The sequence below is a fragment of the Tamandua tetradactyla genome, chromosome 4, assembly GCF_023851605.1.
Source record: "Tamandua tetradactyla isolate mTamTet1 chromosome 4, mTamTet1.pri, whole genome shotgun sequence".
NCBI classification, from domain to species: domain Eukaryota; kingdom Metazoa; phylum Chordata; class Mammalia; order Pilosa; family Myrmecophagidae; genus Tamandua; species Tamandua tetradactyla.
In genome coordinates, this window is record NC_135330.1 from 158,379,289 (window position 1) to 158,385,067 (window position 5,779).

Below are 5,779 nucleotides of genomic sequence, written 5' to 3' on the forward strand. Positions count from 1 at the left end.
GTACTTCAATGTGCAATAGCTTGTCCCTTACTTTGGGATGTCCCAGCATGCTCTAGACAACTGAACTTGTTCAGTTGCTCTAGACAACTGAACTTCTGAAAACTTAACCAATGTAGCAGGCTCTTGAATCTGCATAAGGACTATATCCATCCTCTTAAGCATGTGTCTTAACAAGACATCAAAAGTTCTTGGTATTTCTTGTTCATCAGGTTCGATGATCATGGTGGCATTTATATACTGGAGGAAAGAAATGTTATAGAAAATCCAGATGGTATAGACACCATCATACTATGTTATGCCAGAGAGAAAAGAATTAAAATAGCCCTGGAGTAAGATCATGAAGCTGTCTGTACAATGTGAACTCAACTGGCCTAATTTCCTACACTGATGAGTATGAGGAAATGCATTTGCCAGATGAATGCTACATACCAGTTTCCAATGTTGTGTTGGCTGGCTCTAGTAAATATACCATATCCTGCACAGCAACAGCAATTACAGCTTCAACTGTATGTTACATAAAATACTTTATGTTTGCAGTATTTCACTCTCATCTGCCATGGTCCATCTGGTTTCTTGCAAGTGCCAGATTGGTAAATGAAATAGGAATATGATGAATGTTATGGGTTGAAATGTGTTGCCCAAAAAAAATCTTCCATTTCAAACCCCAGTCCTATGCATGCGATCTTATTTGCAAATATGATTTTTGAAGATATTATTAGTTAAGATGAGTCCCATAGGCTGATTATGTTGAGCCCTGATACAACATGACTGATGTCCTTATAAGAAAGGGGAGAAAAGACAGACAGAGACACAGGGGAGAATGCTATGTGAAGACAGAGACAAGAAAGGACAAGTAGAGACAAAGGCACTTAAATATCTACAAACCAAGGAATGCCAAGAATTCCTGGCAAACTCCTGAAACAAGAAGAGTAAAAGAAAGATTCTCTCTTACAATTTCAGATGGAGAATGGCCCTTTTGTCGTCTTGATTTTAGACTTTAAACTTTCAGAACCATAAGATAAATTTCTGTTATTTTAAGCCATCCATTTTGTAGTTCTTTGTTACAGCATCCCTAGAGCAGTGAGGAACACCAGTTGTCTGTGCTGGTAGTTAAGGTCCCCTAACCACCCTCCTCATCACAGGGACCAGGTACAGTGCCTTATTCCTGTGAGGGAGGCCTCAGTTCCCCGCAAGCCCATGGAATTATTCAGCAATCCAATCATATCCCCCATTAGCAACTTAGGGCCATTCCACACTTTTCTAATGTTAAAACCTACCTCCCACAGCCTCTGCTTGGTCACTTTGTTCCTAAGGGCAACCCCCATGTGGCCTGGAGTGATATGCACTGCACTCTTTCCCCAGACTGTGAATATATGTAACTAAAAATCAGCTGTAGATCTCATTTGTCCAGTGCCTTATGCTGTGTATTCAGCCATTATTATAGCTATACTGGAGGAGTTCCCCCCTCAAACACAGGGTGAAGTGGGGGAAATCAAAATAACAGGAAAAGAGAACTAAGTTGAGTAATCTTCCAACTGCTAAGTATCTATTCCAATTAATTCATGAAATCACCACCTGGAGTGGACTCATGATGAGATGGACTTGAGTCAAAACATTTTAAATCCTAACTCCCATATAGCCCTAATCTAACAAGGGGCCATGAAAGTAATTTGAATTTCCAGGCAACTTGTATGCAAGAGCTCTCAAAATATCCATATAGTTCCATTTCCTAATTGTCTTTGATTCCCTTTAGAGACAAGTTATATATCTTCATTTAGATGAGGACTGGAGCAACCATTACTCTGCTCACTTGCTATAATGTTTGAGAATGTTTCCTCTGACACAATCATTGGATTGGTGGTTTTCCTTTGCTTAGATCAGGTTTCTCCTTCAGTCATTAGGTCTAAAAATTGGACTCAGTCTTCTCTTTTATTTTTGACTTTTCAAGACTATAAATAATCAATGTTCTTGTTGGTTACCTATCTGTCTTACTCCTAGAAACATCATATTTTGTTATTTATTTCCATAAAACTGGTAAGGTCAGAACCCCAGTCTCTTATTATGGACCTGCTTCCTATTATAGTAATTATGCCCACATGTTTGTTAGTGCTGCCAGCTTTGAATTTCCCTTACCAATGGCTGCCAAGGAGCCTGATTCGCTAATAGCATTTCCTATCATCAGTCCTAGCCTTCTGAGTAAGTCACTTCTGACCTTCACAAGGAAACTTTTGCTTATCCCACCACTGTGTCTTTATTGCCTTATTGAAAGGATCCTTAAGGTCTTCCTGAGATCATTTAGCTGCCCATGAATAGAATTAAAAGGTTTAACCCCTATCAATAGAAGTTGGTTGTTTTTCCAATGTTAAATACTAGGACTGATTATAGCTTGCATAATTATCTAAACCTTTTGATCCCTTCTTCCATAGTTTTCAGGGCAATTCTCAAATCTCTACTTCATTAATGTGAGCCACTGCTTTCTCCAAATTTCCAAGAGTCATCCTAGCAGTATATTAGGATGACATCTTGGGATCACTATAGATGTTAGATATTAAACTGCTTCATGGAAAAGCCACCTTAACCAACAAACACTCATGCAACTTGATGTTTTACTTTCTTTAATTCAGTCCTCTCAGGAAGCACATCTAATCCTACTGTCCCACGTGTACTTATAGAGATCTTGAAACTTCTTTGGCATAACATCCGTCTCTACTTTCAGCAAGCCCAAAAATGAGCAAGTCAGTTCATGCAGAGATCTGACTCCTGTTGGTCTGGTGAAGAGGAGTTGGAGCCAGATTTCTAGGAAGGCAGCATTATCTCATAAGACATCTTCTCATTTGAAGCTTCTTAATAGTATTAAGTGGGCTGCCTGTATGTATCAGTCAGGTCATGTGGCATATAATCTGTTTTATTTCCTTAACAGAGCTAGAGCTTGCTCAGTTTGTTCCTATAAAAATTCAACCCTAGAGATTGACCTGATGGAGGGAAGGTGGGGAAACCAAATGTCTCAGTTAGTTTCTCAAGAAACAGAGAAAGAAAAGGATCCAGGTGCACACAATTTATTTAGGAAGTGTACATCCAAAAAAAACCTGTAACAGAGAGAATAGAAAAAGATAAAAAATGTGAATGAACTGGGAAAGCATCTAGTCTTGGGAAAGCTTAGCTAAAGTTGTCCCTACTTGAGTAAAAGAAGCCCAGCTTTTTTATATTCATATTTGTGAGTCTTTGGCTATGAGCCACATCCAGGAGCAGGGGAAGGGAAAATGCAAGTTCCCAAGGTAAGGTAGTTCCCAACAGTTGTGGCTAATTTTCTGGAGAAGTAAGGGGATGAAAGTGGGTGGCTGTGAGCAGACAACATCAAAAACATTCATTGTTGCTGGAGCAGAGTGCAATTGCCCTTTAAATGGAATCTGGGTGGGAAATCAATTCATATAGTGAAAAGAAAATACATTTCTTATGCTGCTTTCTTATATTATCTAGCAAAGTAACTCTAAGAAATCTTATATCACTTCTTCGACTTTTAGTTCTTTTATCATAAAAGTAAAAGGATAGACCAGATGATAGTGAAGGGTTAGTTACATCTAAGGTCAGGTAAATGCTTTCCTTGCCTACATAGGGGGAAAATATCATTCAAAAATCTTAATTTGATTAAGTTTAAAAATAATATAAGGTAATTTGAAAGATAATTCCATGTTAAATTATTATACATTTATAAGGTATTCTTAATTATATAATCATTTGACCAAATATGCATTATAAATTTGTATTCACAAAAAATAGCCAGAAATGTATGATTGTGAGTGCATTATGTGGATCTTGCTCTAGCCATTTCCCATGGAAAATTATAGTGGAGAACAAATTTATTAATTACAGAAAGACCTGCAACTGTTAGCATTTTGGTTAATTTTTGTGATGGGAGCTGACTTGCACATTATAGGATGTTTAAGAGCATCCCTGGCTTTTACCACTCAGTGCCCCCAGTTGAAAACTGCAGGTTTACAATGCAAAGCACGGCAGTATATGTCACCTGATTCCACAACAGGCTACTTACAGAATCTAAGGAAAGTGCAGAATTCTGTGTGAATCAGTAATAAGGATTTCTGTATAAAAACTGAAAATATGTTTTAAATTATCTGAAACCCAAAGATAATACGTGTCCTTAATGTACATGGAAAACATCAATTGGAATGTATTTTTATGACTAAAATTTTTAAAAAATTGGGAATTTCTCTTGTTATAAGAACTAAACTAAATTTTTCAAATAAATTGATGATATTAAGAGCTCATAAAAGTCATAGTTCAAAATTTCTGTTTTTTGTTTTTTTTAAATTGTTCGGGATAGAACCTAGAAGCAAAAGGCACAATTTGTACAGTAGGCCATCTGAATATTTTGTGGATACCCAGTTTTAGGCCAAGATTAAAAGGTTGCATGACTGAATTTGCTCCTTCAACTAGGAAGGAAGAGGGATGTAACATATTTGCACCATGCTGAAATCCCATCTATTTTGCTCAAACTTTCTCCAAAAGCCTACTATATAGGACAGAGTCACGTGGTAGAATTATGGAGAAGTTCAAGTTTATTAATAAAACAGTGCAGTTTTTCCACATCAATTCTCCAAAATGGCCAGCAGATCAGTGGAAGAATCAGAACTATGGAGAAAAGTAACATACAGGACACTGTTGAGCAGCAAAACAAAAGTGGCCCAAGCAGTTTGAACAGAACCAGAAAATATAGGAGAATTAGGCATTGCAATGGGCTGACTCAGAACCAAACATGAGTCAAAATTCCTTTTACCTAAGCATTCCAGGGCAAGTATTCTTGAAAGCTGTCTTAGTTTGCAAGGGCAGCTATGACAAATAACACAGAATGGGTTGGTTTAAACAAGAGGAATTTATTGTCTTCATAGTTTTGGAGATTAAAAGTCCAAACCAAGGTACTGTCAGGAGCAGGGTTTTTTTGCAGTCTGTAGCATTCTGGTGGTGGCTTGCTGAATATCAGTCTCTGCAACTGACTTCTTTCTCTTCTTCTGGCTTATACTGACTGACTAAATTTGAATTTCCACTGCTTATAAGGAACTTGGTTACACTGAATTAAGATCTACCCTTATTCAATTTGGCCTCATCCTATATATAAATAACTTCACATCCACCAGACTAGGGGTTCAAATTTTAACATGTCTTTGTGAAGGATATGATTCAGTCTATCACAAAAATCTATACATCTTTTTTTTTTTTTCACATGGGCAGGCACCAGGAAACGAACCCAGATCTCTGGCATGGCAGGCGAGAACTCTGCCACTGAGCCACCATTGTCCCTGTATGACATTTTGTACTGAAGGGGATGTGGCAAGAAATAGGCAATTAGATTTAAATAGTTTTCCATAAAATCCACTATGAGTAGATCCTAAAATATCACTTGAGGGTCCCTATTCCATTTTGGGTTTCAATGCTATCCTTTAGCAAAATTTTAGATCATTGGGTTATATGTTCTGACAGTTGTCACACAGACTACTGGTCCCATAAGAGAGTGCCCATAACAACTTAATTTAATTCTATCATTGCAACAGAAAAGGAAAAGGGATAATATACAGCAAAAGAATAACATATAAAATGTTTAGTGACATTTTCTGACTTATGCAACTACCATAAGATCAAATCTACTGTGTTTGAACTAATCCTAATAAGGTAAATATCTGGGCCTCAAGTTTAAGAAATTTACTTTAAGTTCTAGTGAATTCTTTAGGAGCACATATCTCATTATTCTTTACTTTATGTCAGGTCC